This window comes from Heterodontus francisci, chromosome 29 (assembly GCF_036365525.1).
Source record: "Heterodontus francisci isolate sHetFra1 chromosome 29, sHetFra1.hap1, whole genome shotgun sequence".
Classification (NCBI taxonomy): Eukaryota; Metazoa; Chordata; class Chondrichthyes; order Heterodontiformes; family Heterodontidae; genus Heterodontus; species Heterodontus francisci.
Genome location: NC_090399.1, coordinates 18,323,416 through 18,344,012, shown reverse-complemented (window position 1 = coordinate 18,344,012; position 20,597 = coordinate 18,323,416).

Sequence of the window (20,597 nt, the reverse complement as noted above, 5' to 3'; positions counted from 1 at the left end):
CTTGTTCTTCCTACCAAAATCTATCAATTCACACCTCTGTTTCAAATAGCATCTGCCACGTTTCTACCGATTCCACTAGCCTGCCTTGAAGACTATCGTTAGTCTTCTTGCAGTTCACAATAATTCCAAGTTTTGTGTCATATTGACATTTTGAAATTGTGCCCTGCATTGGTAGCAGAATCGACCCCCTGGGGAATCCAACCATCCCGTTTCCTCGAGTCCAAAAAAAAACTCTCAACACTACTGTTTCCTGTCATTTAGCCATCTTTGTATCATTGATGCCACTATCCTTGTTATTCCATGGGATTCAACCTTGCTGGCAAGTCTATAATCTAGCACTCTTTCAATTACCCTCGTACACCACATAAACTGCAATACCCCAATTAGCCATTTCGGCTACCTCATCAAACAAAACTCAATCAAGTTATTTAAACACGATTTTCCCTTAAAGAAATTCCATGCTGGCTTTCCCTAATGAATCCACACTTGTCCAAGTGACTGTTAATTTTGTCCCGCTTACTGTTTCTAAAAGATTTCCCACCAACGAGGATAAACTGACTGGCCTATAGATGTTGTATTTCTCCTTACAAGTTTTTTTGAACACGTGTGTAACACTTACTGTTCCCCAATCCTTTGGCACCATCCGGTTTCTAAGGAGGGTTGGAAGATTATGTGCAGTTCCTCCCTGATTTCCAAACTTATTCCGTCAGCATCCTCAGATGCATCTTATCAGGTCCTGGTGATTTACTAACTTTTATAACTACCAGCCTTTATAATATCCCAATTGTTAGCCCTTCGAGTTTCTCAACTAACACCTCTTTCACTACAACTTTGACAGCATCTTCTTACTTTGTAAGGACAGATGAAAAGCATTCATTAAATACCTCAGTATGCCCTCTGCCTCCATTTGTAGATCCCCTTTTTGGTTCCTAATCAATCCAGTGCTCTTCTTACTGCCCTGTACCGTGGAAAATCTCTGTCGCATTTCACCAAAGACAGAATTACCTAAATCTAGAATTGTTGTGGCTGTTTAACATTTGTTCCTCTCAAGCACTACATTGAAATCAATCATACTATGATTAACAGTAAATAAATGTTCATGCACTATGTGGTTGTTAACAATACTATAGTATTAAATCCTTTCCTATTTGTTCAGGCTAACCATAAATTCGCCACTGCAAGTTTACCACTCGGTATATCTTCTCTGATAATTGAAGTGCATTAAGTTTTTATCATTAAGTTTACTCTTCCCCCTCTCGCTTGCCAGTAGATATTATAGGCTGGTATATATATTTCCCAGTCCTGACTGTCTTGAAAACATCTCTTAGTAATAGCTACGATGTCTTATCATCAAAGTTTAATTTGTGTCTGCAATTAATTCTGTTCATTCCTTATACTGCATGTTTATGTACAAAAAACAATTCTGTTTTGCTGAAAACGAGATAAGCTGTCAAAGCTTTTAGTTTTGCACTCGTCAGGCCAGATGCAAGAATGCTAAATTGAAAAAAGAGTAAAAATATACACTTCAGTAGTAAAGGGGTGCTGATTACCATTTGCTCATCCATGTAAGCTTGACGCTGAAATAGGGTGCAGCAAAAGCACAAGATAATGGCTACACCGATCATTGAATTCCAACGCCAGTGCAATGCCAAGTACGATGGCCATCCATCCCAATAACTGGCAGATCGTATCCAACAGCGCCCCTTCCACTGTTCGCAATAGACAGAATAATGACTGTACTCGACCAGCCGGTACTTGCAAAACTCAAAACACAATGCTTATCGTTTGATGTGATCCTGTAATTGGACAGCATGCACTGCACAATCTCGAGTGTGCTAAGAATTACATTAACAACCAGTTTAATATTATCAGACGGGCTCGCAATGTGGTTCACTTACACTTGCTGGAAGCCACACATATTCATACATAAGGATCCGAAATCTGCAGGTAAATGGAACAGGTCCAGGCATTGCCCCTTTTTTGAATTAAACAAAGCGTGGGGGACAATAGTTGTCCAGCACATTCTCCATGGAAACGCCTCGACCAATCAGAGTCAGCTTGCCAACCAATCAGCACACCATTTCTCATGCAGTTTAAATTGTTGCACCCTTTAAAATTTGGCATTCTTGCATCTGTCTTGATGGGTGCAGCCGAAAAGCTTCGACAGCTTGTCTCTTTTTCTGTACCACCAAAGGACTGAAGTACGATTGTTTGGATCATGCAGCCGAACCAGCCTTGCTGATCTCATGTTTTACTCATACGTTTCTTATTTCTTTCACCTAGCATATTTACTTCTCATCTTTTAGATTTATCTTTGCCTGTTGTGACTACAGCACAATTTCTGATAACAGCTCTACTTTCTTCCTGTGTTTGGGATCGAACGAGTATTTATACTATCTATTCGATCTAAGAACATCCTCCCCCCCACTGCCCCCCACACCCCCCCCCCCCCCCCCACCACACACACACCTTATTATCAGTTCAAGTATCTCAAGACTTCTGTATTCATTTATTCTGTTTGGACACTGGTCCCAGACAAGTTCAGGTGCAGCCCTTCCCAACGGTACATTTCCTTCCTGTCCCAGTATTGATGCTGGTGCCCATGAAATTAAAGCCCTTTTTCATACACCGTTCCATCAGCAACGTGTTCACCTTCTTTATCCCTGCACCAATTTGCATTTCACTCATGTTTCAAGGTAAAGACTATAACCCTTGTGATCCTGTTCATGGCACTCTCCAAACAGGACAGTTTGCCTCCTGTTCCCTATCTTCTTCATTGCAACAGAGCTCACAAAGATTGGATACTCACGCCCCCTCCCAAAGTTACTTTCAAACTGATTCGAGAGCCAGTTACTGCTGCTTCCAGTTCTCAATCTCATTTGTTTTCCCTTTCCTCTGCATATTATCTGTCACTCCAACACTATTCCTATTCCTCACCTCTCACCGACGTTTGATTAAGGTCATGAGAAAACTACTGCCCCCCGTACCCCCACCCACATGTGTCAGAGTGTCTCTAACTCGAACTCTGGATCAGTAACTCTGAGTTGGAGACATCTGAGATGGGGGCATTCAGGACAGACGTGTTCACTCATGCCAGTCTCAAAGTCCCACATACCTCAATCCAGACCTATAATCTGATCTGCCATCATCTAAGACTAATTTATCATCATTTACTTTTTAACCTGGTTTGAGTTTTTTTTATGGACACTAGATTGCTCTAAAAGCTAAAAGATTGGACAACATGTTAAATACTTCCCACCTCAGACAAACACGAAGCACTACACGTTTTGTAGGCAAATAGCAGCACTTCCTTTCCACTCTGCGCTGCATTTATGCTCTCATTTGTCATTTTAAAACTCAGTTTACATTAAGGAAAACGTTGTGCGACCACTATGTGCATCACGAGAAAACTACTTATTTTTATATGATTTTGTGAGCCACATCCAAGATACAAGTGTTCAGTCATCATCCTACTCACAGCAATTAGCCACGATATAGGCACTCGCTTATAGCTGATTGACTGTTAACTGCCCCGACTGGCATTTTTATAAACTAACCTTTAGGTTTTTCGCTACAGGTTTTGAAGTACTAAGTTAGTTTAGAAATGTAAAATTAATTTCAGGTTGAGACCTAGTCACCTACTACTGACCAAAGTTGCGATGATCATCAAATTCTCAACTTTTATGTTCAATTTTCAAGGCTCGCCATCGAAGACCACTCGACCAATGCGACTTCTGTTATTCTTTTTCTCAGGATTGGTAGCAAGGCCAGCATTTATTGCCCATCTATAATTGCCCTTGAAAGGTGATGTTGAGCTGCCTTCTAGAACTGCTGCATCCCACAAGTGCCAGAAGTTTTTTTATGTATATAACTATATGGCTTGTTCTACCATTTCAGAGGGCAGTTAAATTTCTGCAGTTCTGGGATCACATATAGGCCAAACTGTGCAACGATGGCAGTTTTCCTTCTCTGGCGGGCATTGGTCAATCAGTTGGATTTTCACAAAGAAATGGTACCTCCATAGGTACCTTAATGACACAAGCTTTGTATTCCCGATTAACTTAATTAACTGAATTGTGCGTTCAAGGGAGGGAACACCGATATCCTGGAGCATATCAACATTACAAAGGAGGAGGTGTTGGAGGTTTTGAAGCGCATTAAGTTGAATAAATACCCAGGGCCTGACCAGGTGTATCCTAGGATGCTATGGGAAGCAAGGGAGGAGATTGCTGGGGCCCTGGCAGAGATTTTTGTATCATCGTTAGCCATGGGTGAGGTACCAGAAGACTGGAGGATAGCTAATGCTGTGCCTTTATTTAAGAAGGGCAGCAGGGATAACCCAGGGAACTACAGGCCGGTGAGCCTTACATCAGTGGTGGGAAAGTTATTGGAAGGGATTCTGAGAGACAGGATTTATATGCATCTGGAAAGGCAACGTCTGACTAGGGATAGTCAGCATGGCGTTGTGCGTGGGAAATCACGTCTCACGAATTTGATTGAGTTTTTCGAGGAGGTGACCAAGAGGATTGACGAGGGCAGGGCAATGGACGTTGTCTATTTGGACTTTAGCAAGGCCTTTGACACGGTCCCGCATGCTAGGCTGGTCCAGAAGGTTCAAACACATGGGATCCAGGGTGAGCTAGCAAATTGGATACAAAATTGGCTTGGTAATAGGAGGCAGCGGGTGGTAGTGGAGGGTTGTTTTTCAGATTGGAGGCCAGTGACCAGTGGTGTGCCGCAGAGATTGGTGCTGGGCCCTCTGTTGTTTCTCATACATATTCATGACTTAGATGTGAATGTAAGGGGCATGATTAGTAAGCTTGCAGATGACACCAAAATTGGTGGTATAGTGGACAGTAAAGAAGGTTGTCTAAGGTTACAACTGGATATAGATCAACTGGGAAAGTGGGCAAGGGATTGCAAAATGGAATTTACCGCAGACAAGTGTGGAGTGATGCATTTTGGGAAGTTAAACCAGGGAAGGACATATACAGTGAATGGCAGGGCCCTGGGGAGTGTTGTTGAGCAGAGAGAGCTTGGGGTGCAAGTACATAGTTCCCTGAAAGTGGCAACACAGGTAGACAGGGTGGTGAAGAAAGCATATGGCACGCTTGCCTTCATCGGCCGAGGCATTGAGTACAAGAGTTGGAAATTCATGTTACAGTTGTACATAACGTTGGTTAGGCCACATTTGGAGTGCTGTGTGCAGTTCAGGTCGCCACAGTACAGGAAAGATGTGATTTAAGCTAGAGAGGGTGCAGAAAAGATTCACAAGGATGTTGCCTGGTTTGGAGAGCTTGAGTCTTAAAGAGAGATTGAATAGGCTGAGTCTGTTTTCCCTGGAGAAAAGGAGGCTGGGAGGGGACATGATAGAGGTATATAAAATTATGAGAGGCATCGATAGGGTAGATAGCCAGAGTCTGTTTCCCATGGTAGGTTTGAGTAAAACTAGAGGGCAAAGATTTAAGGTGAGAGGGAGGAGGTTTAAAGGAGATCAAAGGAGTAATTTTTTCACACAAACAATAGCGGGTCTGGGAAGAGCTGCCTGAGGAGGTGGTGGAGGCAGGAACAGTAGTGATATTTAAGAGGCACCTGAACAGGTACTTGAATGAGCAAGGCATAGAGGGATATGGAATTAATGCAGGCAGGTGGGTTCAGTATAGATAGGCATTATGGTCGGCATGGACGCGGTGGGCCGAAGGGCCTGTTTCTATGCTGTACTACTCAATGACTGTATGAATTGATTGATCTGAATTTGTGTCCATGGGATTAATGGGGAAGGCGGTGGCGTAGTGGCAGTGTGACTAGAAAAGTAACCAGAGGCACAAACTAATGCTCTGGCGACATGGATTCAAATCCTACCACTTTAACTTTGAAATTTTAATTCAATTAGTGAAAAAAAAGAATTAAAAAGCTAGTCGAATAATAACCATGTTGTGAAAAAAAGCGTTCTGGTTCACGAATGTTCTTTTGGGAAGGAAATCTGGCATCCTTACCTGGTCTGGCCTACATGTGACTCCAGACCCACAGCAACGTGGTTGACTCTTACATGCCCTCTGAAATGGCCATTCAGTTTAAGGGCAATTAGTGATCGGCAATAAATGCTGGCCTAGCCAGCGATGCTCACATCACATGATAATTTTTTTTTAAATTAGTCTAGACCTCTGTTTTACTAAATCATAACCACAGTGCTACTACATCCTCTCCCTACAGACGTTCATCGCTATAATGAAAGGAGACAGCTTACCACAAGATCTTTAGAGCATCTGTATATATAAAAAAATACTGATCAATTGATCCATATCAGTGACAAGGATAGCACGGACTATAAACAACACAAGAAAATACTTTATGACAATAGGAACGATGTCAACATTTTATCATATACCCACAGTCCTCTTGTGAAAGTTTAACGGGTTTTTATCAATTATCTTGCTGATCAATTAACGTACTTCGGGTTTTATTTTTAGTTTAGTTTAGAGATACAGCACTGAAACAGGCCCTTCGGCCAACCGAGTCTGTGCCGACCATCAACCACCCATTTATACTATTCCTACACTGATCCCATATTCCTACCACATCCCCACCTGTCCCTATATTTCCCTACCACCTACCTATACTAGTGGCAATTTATAATGGCCAATTTACCTACCAACCTGCAAGACTTTTGGCTTGTGGGAGGAAACCGGAGCACCCGGAGAAAACCCACGCAGACACAGGGAGAACTTGCAAACTCCACACAGGCAGTACCCAGAATCGAACCTGGGACGCTGGAGCTGTGAGGCTGCAGAGCTAACCATTGCGCCACTGTGCCACTTAATGATACATTTTCGGCAGGATTTGCTCATTACAAGAAAACGATGGATGCATGTATCAGCAGAATCTATGTTTCTATCTCAGAAAAATGTGACTGCAAACATGTAGAGTTGCATTAGTACGATCGATTTAGTAACAAAAATGAAGTCAGTTTGGAGACAGCATGATTATGTTTAATCTGAGTCTATCAAGAAAGTAATGGCGCAGAGAAATCATACAACTTAATTGTGAATTTCTGTATAAGATTCAAAAATAAAGACACTGAGGAAACTTGCACGTTAGTTAATAATCAGAACAATGGTTTCAGAATTCCACTGCACGGTGTCAATTTTAAATTGTTTAACTAACTGATCACGGGGCGGTAATGGAGAAAAGATGGTCGAGCTTTATTTGTTTTTGTTGAACACTGTAAAAGCTCTCGCCGCCCTTTTGGCCTTTGGCCACAGTAAGTGCCTGCCTGTATCAGTTGGTCGGTTAAGATGCAAATCAATGGCCTTGTACCCTTATTGCTAACAGCAGCAGCTCGCAGCCCAGGATGACGACCCCCTCCCCACTTAACTTTCTGCGTCTCTGACCGTCCTGATATTGTTGAACTTTAATCACGCGATCTTCCTCCCGCGATCCGTTTGTCGCCTGCAGCCTGCTGAATCGATGCTGATGAGGTCGAGGTTGAAAATAGCTGCTGCTTATTTGTTGCAAATGTAGGTGATCTTCTGGCGGTCACCGAAAACTCAAATAAAAACAAGAAATGCTGGAGATACTCGGCAGGTCCGGTAGCATCTGTGGAGAGAGAAGCAGGGTTAATGTTTCAGGTCAGTGACCTGAATTGAACTCAAAAGCGTCCTCCATATGTCGATTGATTAATGTTCCGTTTTTTGTAAAAAAAATACTGTTGGAAACCTCAAGCTGCTCGTATTAAATTCTGCACTTATATAATGGATGTTGAATTTGTAATTAGCAAAGCTCAAGCAAAGCAATTACATATTCGAAAAATAATCCATATGCAAATAAATTGTTTAATTTTAACCTTAATAAAGGAGCGATTTCGAATTCTACACCGCGCCCAATTTCCCTTTCCTTTGAAGTCAATGGAAATGCTAATTTTGTGAACTTGAAAAAGGTCTTCCAATTCGCTATGCGATGCAGTGTTCTAACATGAGAAATGAACATCTACGTCATGGTTCTGAAATGAAACTTCTCCAGCTTTCATGTGCCATCTGTGTTACAGCTCAATGACAAGTTGTTTATGTTACATTACAGTTCCTAATGAGGCCAAACATGTTCCAGTACAATCAGGTAAATAAACTTTCTTTTAAGCAATACTCGAAATCTCAAGATAGTCACATGCAGTCGCGGTCTCTGTTTCAATAGCAGTTTAAAAAGTTCAATTGTTGATATGTTTCGGCAGCAGTGCAATATTCTATTCTGACATGTATGTGTGCACAAACAGTAATTGATGCACCTACCAATCCTACTGTTCAATTCTGAAGTCCAAAGAGTAACCAAACAAATAAATTACGTATCTTTTATTCGTTCATGGGATGTGGGCGTCGCTGGCTGGGCCAACTATTATTGTCCATCCCTACCTGCCCTTAAGAAAGCGATGGTGAGCTGACTTCTTGAACCGCTGCAGTCCTTGGGGTTTATTTACAAGGGAATTCTGGGATTTTGATCCAGCGACAGTGAAGTAATGGGGAAATAGTTCCAAGTTAGGATGGTGTATGGCTTGGAGTGTAACATGCAGGTGGTTGTGCTCCCATGCATCCCATGCGCTTCTCCTTCCAGGTGCTAGAGCTCGCGGGTTTGTAAGGTGCTGTCGAAGGAGCCTTGGTGAGTTGCTGCAGTGCATCTTGTATATGGTGACACTGCTGCCACTGTGCATCCGTGGTGTAGGGAGGGAACGTTGAAGTTGGTGGATGGGGTTCCAATCAAGTGGGCTGGTTTGTCGTGGATCGTGTCGAGCTTCTTGAGCGTTGTTGAAGCTGCATCCAGGCAAGTGGAGGGTATTCCATCGCACTGCTGACTTGTGCCTTGTAGATGGTGGATAGGTATTGGTAAGAGAGGAGGTGAATTACTCACCACAGAATTCTCGGCCTCTGACCTGCTCATGTAGCCATATGTGGTTGGTCCCCTTCAGTTCCTGGTCAGATATCAGCTGGAAGATTAGAGGGAATTTGCCGTGAGTAGAATTTAGACATGGAAGTGAAGTCAGGTTGAAAGCTCTTTTAGTTATTTCTGTTTCCAAATTCAGCATGTGTATTTGTTATGGCGGGATCGTGGAAGCCCTAATGTTCAAAACCTGTATAAGGTGAGATTTTATGAGAACAATGATCGTGCAAGAGAACTGAAAATAGCAAAAGGTGACTGTCTCTGATTCTAATGCACAGATTAGAACCAATTGGGAACCATTAAAGCATCACTTAAATACACCGATGACCATGGATTTATGGGAATGCAGATTGTTGGAGAAAAATTAAATAAAGCAGTGGCAAAACGTTAAGACTAGTAATATAAATCGTAGAACAAATGACAGCTGGCGTCCGAAATACTGCAGTGAACGGCAAAACAGTCAAACACTGTTAGGACGAGAACTGGGGGATGTGTTTTACGACAAGCAGAATAAATATTAAGGCGAGAAGTAATCGTGGTTAGGATAAAATAAGAAATCAAAAAAAAGGGAACTGAGAAGCATCGGATGTACCTCGATCGCACTGTCTATATGTAGATGTGAACACATTAGTAAGCAATTTTAGCACTGATGACGAGAAAGGAACGGATATCTAGACATCACAGAAATGTATCGGAATATGCGAGAAGCAAGAAGAAAGTACATTTGAAGAACAAAAATGCAAGTTAAAATAGATGCAGAAAACAAGCAAAACATCCAAAAGGCTAAGATGGTTATCAAGGAAGATTAACGGTCACACACAATGCACTATATTCAAAAATGGATGATGGTATTTAAAATAGAAGGGTATTTGTTTGTCATTTTAAAGGGATGACATCAGATTGGATCACAGTTATATCTTTCACCAGATTTTCGTTTCCATTGAAATTAAAGGGAAATAAAATTGTGTGAGGTGTGTATGGCGGTCAATCAGATATCACCTGCTTTAAGTCTTCCCAAAAAGTTCACATTACCTTTTCTTGGCTGCGATAGTTGCAACAAGATAACATTGAAGGGGGTGGGGAGGAACAGATCAGGAGATCTACCCATAATTTTTGAAAGTGCATTCAAATTATGAATCATTCAGAGCTATTAATGAATAAATAACTTTGTAAACCTCTATCATGTCGCCCCTCCACCTCCGTCGTTCCAGTGAAAACAATCCGAGTTTATCCAACCTCTCCTCATAGCCAATGCCCTCCAGACCAGGCAACATCCTGGTAAACCTCTTCTGTACCCTCTCCAAAGCCTCCGCATCCTTCTGGTAGTGTGATGACCAGAATTGTACGCAGTATTCTAAGTGTGGCCTAACTAAGGTTCTGTACAGCATGACTAGCCTATTTTTATACTCTATGCCCCGACTGATGAAGGCAAGCGTACCATATGCCTTCTTGACTATCTTTTCCATCTGCATTGCCACTTTCACTGACCTGTGGACCTGTATGCCCAGATCTCTCTTCCTGTCTATACTCCTAAGGGTTCTGCCATTTATTGTATACTTCCCACCTGCATTAGATCTCCCGAAATGCATTACCTCACATTTGTCCGGATTAAACTCCATCTACCATTTCTCCACCCAAGTCTCCAACCGATCTGTATACTGCTGTATCCTCTGACAATCCTCATCACTATCCGCAACTCCACCAACCTTTGTGTCATCCGCAAACTTACTAATCAGGCCAGCTACATTTTGTCTCCAAATCATTTATATATAATGCAAACAGCAAAGGTCCCAGCACTGATCCCTGCAGAACACCACTATTCACATCCCTCCATTCAGAAAAGCACCCTTCCACTGCTACCCTCTGTCTTCTATGACAGAGCCAGTTCTGTATCCATCTTGCCAGCTCACGTCTGATCCCGTGTGACTTCACCTTTTGTACCAGTCTGCCATGAGGGACCTTGTCAAAGGCTTTACTGAAGTCCATATAGACAACATCCACTGACCTTCCTTCATCAATCATCTTAGTCACTTCATCAAAAAGCTCAATCAATTTAGTGAGACACGACCTCCCCTTCACAAAACCATGCTGCCTCTCGTTAATTAGTTCATTTGTTACAAATGGGAGTACATTATGTCCCGAAGAATCCTCTCTAATAATTTCCCTACCACTGATGTAAGGCTCACTGGCCTATAATTTCCTGGATTATCCTTGCTACCTTTCTTAAACAAAGGAACGAAACCTGGCTATTCTCCAGTCCTTTGGGCCCTCACCTGTAGCCAATGAGGATACAAAGATTTCTGTCAAGGCCCCAGAAATTTCTTCCCTTGCCTCCATCATTATTCTGGGTAGATCCCATCAGGCCCTAGGGACTTATATAGCTTAATGTTTTGCAAGTCGGCCAACACCTCCTCCTTTTTGATCACGACATGACCCAGACTATCTACACTCCCTTCCCTAGACTCATCATCCACCAAGTCTTTCTCTTTGGTGAATACTGATGCAAAGTACTCATTTATGACCTCGCCCATTTCCTCCAGCTCCACACATAGATTCCCTCGTCTGTCCTTGAGTGGGCCAACCCTTTCCCTGGTTACCCTCTTGCTCTTTATATATGTATAAAAAGCCTTGGGATTCTCCTTAATCCTGTTTGCCAATGACATTTCATGACCCCTTTTAGCCCTCCTGATTCCTTGCTTAAGTTCCTTCCTACTTTCTTTATGTTCCTCAAGGGCTTCGTCTGTTCCCAGCCTTCTAACCCTTACAAATTCTTCCTTTTTCCTTTTGAGTAGGCTCTAAATATCCCTCGTATAACGTGTTATATGAATTTGAATGCCAGTGTGATGCTAGGTATATAGGCCATACATTCCAAAGACTGTCGGATCGTATCTGCTGTTTGGAAATGGCAAGGTTCAAGCTGTACCCTACCAGTCCGTGCTTGCAAAGCTCAAATCACAGTGTTCAACTTTAAATGTGATTCCACGATTGCACAACATTTGCTAAATAACCTCAGTGTCCTAACAATTACGCTGACAAACAATTTAAGATTGTCAGTCGGGTTCGCATTGGGGCGCATTTGCACGTACTGGAAGCTACATATATTAATACACAGTGCCCTGTTCTTCACAGACAGAAATAACATGTACACATATTCCGCCTTTTTCAGCTGAACAAAATACGTGACAGCTGGTTCTTTCCTCAGGACAATGCCTTGACCAATCAGACTCAAGTTGTCAGGTTTAAATTTAAAACAAAGCTGGGCAGTTAATTGTCAGTCACCATAAACTAGTGGATTCTCCATGGAAAGGCCTCTACCAATCAGCGTCCACTTGCCGACCACTGAACAATCTTTTCATACAATATAAATGTGTTGCTTCCCTTACATTGGTTTTCTCACGAAATTTCCTGATGAGCGCAAGACGAAAAGCTTCAACAAAATGCCCATTTTCTGCAATACTCAAGTTTTGTACTACCAAATGACTATTTGAATCCATATAACTTAACGTTCTTCAGAAGTATAACGATAAGCCAGGATATTACCTTACATTGGTTGTATATAGACTGTGGTTAAAAAAAAAACTGAAAGTGAGCATGGTTTAGGTCAGTATTGAGCTTTAGTGACTTCATTATTAGACCAATAATATCTGAATGCTGATAGTACAGCAAAATAATCATGAGAATGTTAAGTACGAAATTGAAACTGTTCTTATTGCGTGGGTGTATACTAAAGGAAGTTAGTTTGAAGGAAACGGTGGAATCAGTGGCCTACTAAAAGTTTCAAAGCTACAAAACGTTTTGAACTGGTGAACAATAATGACTGTTTCTACTGATTGACAAAACTGCCCCTTTACACTGTCATATCATGAGCAATTTTAGTACTTATAGAAGTGACCAATACACAGTACTTGTGGAGACAATGTACCGTAATTGAGGACACGCTCCATCATGTTCTATGGCACTACCACAGTGCTAAATGGGATAATTTCAAAACAAAAGTGGGCATAATGAGGCGTTGTGGGCCGCCAGCAGCAGCAGAAATGTATTTCAGTACAATCTGTAACCTCACTGGATACAGGTGTCGTGCCAGAGGACTGGAGAAATCTTGCACATCTGTTTAAAAAGGGAGCGAGGGGTAGACCGAATAATTACAGGCCAGTCATTCTAACCTCAGTAGTGGGAAAATTATTGGAATCTATTCTGAGAGACACGATAAACTGTCACTTAGAAAGGCTCGGATTAATCAAGGATAGTCAGCATGGATTTCTTAAGGGAAGATGTTGTTTGAACAACTTGATCGAATTTTTGAAGAAATAACAAGGAAGATAGATGATGCTAGTGCAGTTGATGTGGTCTATATGGATTTTAGCAAGGCTTTTGACAAGGTCCCGCAATGCAGACTGCTTAAAAAAATCCTATGGGATCCTGGGAAATGCATCAAGGTGGACACAAAATTGCCTTTGTGGCAGGAAACAAAGGGTAATTATTGACGCATGATTTTGCGACTGGAGGGCTGTTTCCAGTGGCATTCTGCAGGGCTCAGTAATTGGTCCTCTGCGTTTTGTAGTATGTGCTAACGATTTGAACGTAAATATAGGGGGCATAGGGGGAAAGAAGTTTGCAGATGACACAAAGATTGACCATGTGTTAGATAGCGAGGAGGTTAGCTGTAGGCTGCAGGAAGATATTGATGGTCTCGTCAGATGGGCAGAAAAAGTGGCAAATGGAATTCAACTTGGAGATGTGTGAGGTGATGCATTTGCGGAGGTCAAACAAGGCAAAGGAATACATGATTAATGGGAAAATACTGAGAAGTGTAGAGGAAGTAAGGGACCTTGGAGCGAATATCTACAGATTATAAGATCATAAGAACTAGGAGCAGGAGCCGGCCCCTTGAGCCTGCTCTGCCATTCAATAAGATCATGGCTGATCTTTTCGTGGACTCAGATCTACTTACCCGCGCTCTCACCATATCCTTTAATTCCTTTATTGTTCAAAAAGATATCTACCTTAGCTTTAAAGACGTTTACTGAAGAAGTGTCAACTACTTCACTGGGCAAGGAATTCCATAGATTAACAACCCTCTGGGTGAAGAATTTCCTCCTTAATTCAGTCCTAAATCTGCTCCCTCTAATCTTGATGCTATGCCCTCTTGTCCTAGCTTCACATGCCAGTGGAAACATCCTCTCTACTTGTATCTTATCTATTCCCTTCATGATTTTATATGTTCCTATAAGATCCCCCCTCATTCTTCTGAACTCCAATGAATATAATCCCAATCTACTCAGTCTCTCCTCATAAGCCAACCCCCTCAACTCTGGAATCAACCTCGTGAACCTCCTCTGCTCCCTCTCCAGTGCCAGTATATCCTATCTCAAGTAAGGAGACCAAAACTGCACACAGTACTCCAGGTGCGGCCTCACCAGTACCTTAAACAGCTGCAACACAACCTCTCTGCTTTTAAACTCAATCCCTTTAGCAATGAAGGACAAAATTCCATTTGCCTTCCTAATTACTTGCTGTACCTGCAGACCATTTTTCTGCGATTCATACACAAGGACACCCAGGTCCCGCTGCATAGCAGCATGCTGCAACTTTTTACCATTCAAGTAATAATCCTTTTTACTGTTACTCCTACCAAAATGAATGACTTCACATTTATTAACACTGTATTCCATCTGCCAGACCTTTGCCCACTCACTCAATGTATCTATGTTCCTCTGCAAAGTTTCACAGTCATCTGCACACTTTGCCAAGCCACTCATCTTAGTGTCATCTGCAAACATTGACACCCTACACGTGGTCCCCAACTCCAAATCATCTATATAAATTGTAAATAATTCCTGAAAGAAGCAGGACAGGTCAATAAGGTGATTAAAAAGACATTTGGAATCCTTCCTTTATTAGCCGAGGTATAGAACATAAATCAGGGAGTTTATGCAGGAACTGTATAACTTATTGGTTAGGCCACACTTGAGCACTGTGTGCAGTTCTGGTTACCTCATTATCGAAAGGATGTAATTGCACTAGAGAAGGTACAGAAGAGATTTACGAGGATGTTGCCAGAATTGGAAAAGTACAGCTATGAGGAAAGATTCGATAGGCTGGGGTTACTCTCCTTGGAACAGCAAAGGTTGAGGGGAGGTCTGATTGAAATGTACAAAATTTTGAAGGGCCTGGATAGAGTGGAGCTGATTGGTAGAAAAATACGAGGGGCGATGAGGAAAACATTTTTTCACCCAGAGGGTGGTGGAGATCGGGAAGACGCTGCCTGAAAGGGTCGTTGAGACAGAAACCCTAAAATCATTCAAAAAGAGTCTGGATATGCACCTCAAATGCCGTAACCTGCAGGGCTCCGAACCAAATGCTGGAAGGTGGGATTAGAATAGGTGGCCTATTTCTGTGCCTTGAACTTTGTATGATTCTATGATTCTCATGGCACAACAGAATCCTCACTCTAACATAAATATCAAGCTAGGGGACCAACACTTGTTTAATGAGGTATAGACTACCATGCCAGCAGAATCGCCAGGCATACTTAAAATGAAGTACTAAACTTGGGAAGCTACAACACGGAACTACATGCATGCTAAACAGCAGAAGCAGCATGGCATAGACCGAAATAAATGATACCTACCATAATATCAGATTAAAGTTCTTCATAGAGTCATTCAAAACACAGAAGGAAGTAATTCGGCCCATTAAGTCCATGCCAGCTCTCCACGGAGCTATGCTGTCAGTCCCACTCCCCAGCTCGGTCTCCATAACCCTACACGTCTATTTCTCTCAGCTGGCCATCCAACTTCGTTTTGAAGTCGTTAATCATCTCTACCACGTTTTCGTCCCCGAATGTGCTCGGACCATCAACTTTTCGACTTACAACCAAATACAATAACCAATTTCGCCATAGAAACAATTAATGCAGCCATTACCAATCGTAAATGGTGGTGGACAATTGGACAACTAACTAGAGGAGGGCGTTCAATTAATATTCTCATTCTCAATGACGGCGAAGACCAGCATGTGAGTACAATAGACACGGGTTTGCAAAGAACTTCACCCTGATGTGCTGAGTGTATGATCCATTTTGACCTCCTGGTGAGGTGCCCAGCATCACAGATGTCAGTCTTCAACTAATTTGCTTCACTCTACGTGATATCAAAAAATGGCTGAAGAAATTGTATACAGCAAAGGCTAAGGGTCTTGACAACATCCCATCTGTAGTGCTGAATAATTGTGCTCCAGAACTATCTGTGCCCCTAGCCAAGCTGTTCAGCAGAATTACAACACTGACATCCTCTCGACAATTTTGTTAATTGTCCAGGCATAGCATGTGCACAAAACGCTTGACAAAACTTATCTGACCAATTACCACATCATGAGTTTACTCTCAATCATCAGCAAAGTGATGGAATGTATATTGAACGGTGCTAACAAGCAGCAATTACTGACTGATAACCTGCTTGCTGATGCTCAGTTTTGGTTCCACCAGGATCAGTCGACTCCATTTATGGAGCATGGTGAGAGTGACTGCTCTAGACATCAAGGCAGCAAGTAACAGATGCAGCATCAAGGAATCCAAATAAAATTGAAGTCAATGGGATCATAGGGGAAACTGCCTTTTGGCTGGAGTCGTACTATCAGAAAGAAAAATTGTTGTGGATGTTAGATGTCAATCATCTCAGGCCCAGAAGGTCCTTGGGATACGTCCAAGGCCCAGCCATCTTCAGTTGCTTCATGAATCTCCTTCCTTTCATAATATGTTCAGAATTGGGGATGTTTGCTGAAGATTGCACAGTGTACGGTTCCATTTGCAACTGCTTAGATAATGAAGCAGACTGTGCCCGCATGCAACAAGCTCTGGAAAATTTTGAGACTTGGACTGATAACTGGCAAGTAACATTTGCTTCACTCGCGTGCCAGGCAATGACCATATCCAACATATGAGATTTAACCATCTACTCTTCGCATTCAATGGCACTCCCATCCCTGAAAGCTCCACCATCAATATGCTGGAAGTCATCACTGACCAGAAAATTAATTGCACCGGGCATATAAATACTGTCGGAATTCTGCAGTGATTATCTTACCTTCTGGTTTCCCAAAGGCTGTTTACTATCTACAAGTAAGGTCTATGCTGAAATACATCTCAGCTGCCTGGATATGCTCAGCTTCAACAAAATTCAAGAAGCGTGAAACTATTTAGACAGAGTAGATCGTGTGAATGGTATCCCATCCATTATTTTAAACATTGATCCCCTCCACCACAGGTGCAGCATAGCTACAGTGTGTACCAGCTACAAGATGCACTGTAGCAACTCGCCAAGGCTTCTTCAAAGTCACCTTCCAAACCAGGGCCCTTCATCAACTAGAAGAACAAGGGCAACAGGTTCTTTGTAATACCACCAGCTGCGACCTCCCCTCCAATTAGACAACACTCCATCATGATTTGGAAAAATATCACCATTCCTTCAGTGTCGTTGTGTCAAAACCATATGCAACGACACCATATGGACAGAACTGATTCAGGGAAGTAGCTCACCACCGCCTTCTCAACCGTAATTTGCGACGGGCAATAAATGCTTCCGTTCCAGCGACGTCCACTTCCCAGAAAATAATGAAAATGATGCACCAAGGGATAAATCACTTATTTCACAATTAAGTTTAAATGATTTTGAAGATTTCATGGAAATCTCTGTTTTACAATATCTTACGTAGGTTGTAGTCCAAATGAAGAATTTCAAGCCCCTACAAGAGGTTCATTGATTTATTGCAGATGGCCTATTTCGTGTACCAATGTCAGATATATGCTCCGTCCCTGCACAGGAAGTGCTGGAATGGAACATTCATGCTCCACAGCAAGGGAGTATTGAGTCCATAACGTCATTTAAATAGTATTTGGATTTTTTGAAGAGCACGAATCATTACAGGAAATGACAATGATAAACGAATGTAGAAAACTCAATGTGCATCATTGACATGGATCCTGCTAATGTCTTGCTTGGTGCTAAGTATTCTAGTAGTTGAATTTTGAAAGTACAAGAATCGCCAATAGCTAAAGCAACCTTGTGAGCCTTGCTAACTGGTTTTCAATTATTGGTACAAAGATACATAGACAGCTCAGAATAAATATGATTACACCACAGCCCCATATCAAGGGGAATTTGCATTCCTGAGCCATTATTTCTTCGTGTTAAAATACACGAACCAAACATTGCGAGCAGCTGTTCGATTTCCCCATATAAGCAGCGTGTAGGCCTTACTTGACAATAAGAATGCAGAGGGAATAAGTTTATCTACAATATGTGTGCGGTTTTGTTGGCGGAGTGATTGAGGGGTACCGTTTGTATGAAATTATCCGGAACAATTTACGTTATTGTACTTAATTGGATGGAATGCTTTAGGGAGTTCTTGAGTACATGACAGGCGATATATAAATGCATACCTTTCCGATTAATGTAATTTGCATACAGAACAGTTCACTTGTTTTGGTTTTTTGGAAGAAATTGCAATTGTTAACTGCTAAACCAAACCGATTTCATGACTCTTGTGCAACTATTCATTAATTTGAACATTTCTCCATTTGGTTTTGAAAACTTCATACACACTTTTTAAATTCATAACATATCATTTCAGATATTCAGAGACTTATTCAAATCATATGTAAGTAGTAATTCTGAAATTATTCGTCTTCAAAGCTAACAAAACTGCTGAATAAAGTGTCCAGGGAATTGTTGGTTGGGCCTGGTCATTATCTGTGAAATTCAAAATCATTTAGCAGCACAGACTACCGGAATACGAACTAATAAATAATTGGCAACTAAATTATGCCGCAAATCATTAACAATTTTCAGTTACAATGGCCCGAATTCTGCAGCCACCATTCGCTGTTCACCTTGATGGAACTGTCCACAAAAGATTGACAGGCTTTAAAGCAGAGACTTACTGTCATCTGGTCTAGCACAGCACAATCTACAAGCAATCTATGGTTTCTGTGAGCAGGCCACGGAACAGCGAGACTCATCAACCAATCAGGTTAAAGAATATTTATCGGCCACGCAGAAGCCGAGCAGGAAGTAAGAGGTGGGAAATATAAACTAGATTTAAATAATGTACAGAAACTGAAATAATGGTTGAAAGATGCAGATGGAATTAAAGGAAAGAGGTAACAAATAAAGCAAAAAAAATATTTTATACTCCAACACTATTTTATGAGCGTTCACACTTGTAAAATTATTTTGCGGTGCCAGAGCAGTTGTTCAGCATTTATCACACTGTTAAACGTTGACTTACTGCCGAATGCACTACTGCTAACTTTTTCAGCTATCTTAAGTGAGGAAAGCCTGACAAATACAGCAAGTTCATGCTGTGCCGGTTTTTTTTTTAAAGCCCAGGCTGTCTTTGAGGATTGTAATAGTACATCACGTGGAGTTGGACAAATGTGGGCCCATTACAGGTGGAGATGGGAGAATTTATAGTGGAGAACAGAGAAATAATGGAGAAACGAAACGATTACTCTGTGTGTCTGTCTTCACGGAAGAAGATACAGAAAATTTCACAGAAGTACTATGCAACCAAGCGACTTGTGAAACTAAGGAACTGAAAGAAATTAGTATCAATAAAGAGCGAGTTGAAAAATTAACTCGATTGAAGGATGATAAACTGGGCATTCGCAGGATGGCAGGTCATTACTAGTGAGGTACCGCAGGGATTAGTGCTAGGGCCAAAGCTGTTCAAAATCTATGTAAATTATTTGAATGTGAGGACCAATTGTTATATTTCCAGATTTGCTGAAGTCACAAAACTAGGAGGGAATGAAGGTGTGAAGAAGATGCAAGGAAGATTCAAGCCGACTTGGACACACTCAGTGAATGGGAAAGAACATGACAGATGGAATATCATGTGAATAAGTGTGACTTCATCAACTTTGGTAGAAAACATAGAAAGACAGAATGTTTCTTAAATGGTGAGAGATTGGGAAGTTTGGTGTGCAAAGGGACTTGGGTGTCCTTGTTCCTGAGTCACTAAAAGCTAGCATTCAGGTGCAACAATCAATACGGAAGGCAAATGGCATGTTGACCTTCATCACAAAATGATTTGAGTACAGAAGTAATGATATCTTGCTGCAAATGGTGACAGCCTTTGTGAGACCACACTGGGAGTATTGTGCACAGTTTTGGCCTCCTTATCTACGGAAGGATATACTGCCAAAGACGGAATGCAATGGAGGTTCACCAGACAAACCCTGGGATAACAGGATTATTTTATGAGGAGACATTAAGGAAACTGGGCCTGTATTCTCTAGAGTTACGAAGAATGAGAGGTTGTTCATTGAATCTTACAGCATTCTTACATTGCGTGAAAGAGTGGATGTAGATAGGATGTTTCCCGGAATGGTGAGTCTAGAACCAGGGGCCTAATTTCAGCATAAGGGGTAGGCCATTTAAGAAATTGGAGGTGCATGTAACATGGGTAATACAGTAATAATAGGTCACTTCAATTTACATGTAGACTGGATAAACCTAATCAGCGCTAATGCTTTGGAGGATGAATTCCTGAATCGAGTTTCAGATGGGTTTTAGGAGAAGTATGTTGAAGAACCAACTAGGGATTGGGCTATATTAGATAGTATGATGCAATGAGAAATTAGTAACCTTTCCGCAAAGGAACCTTTG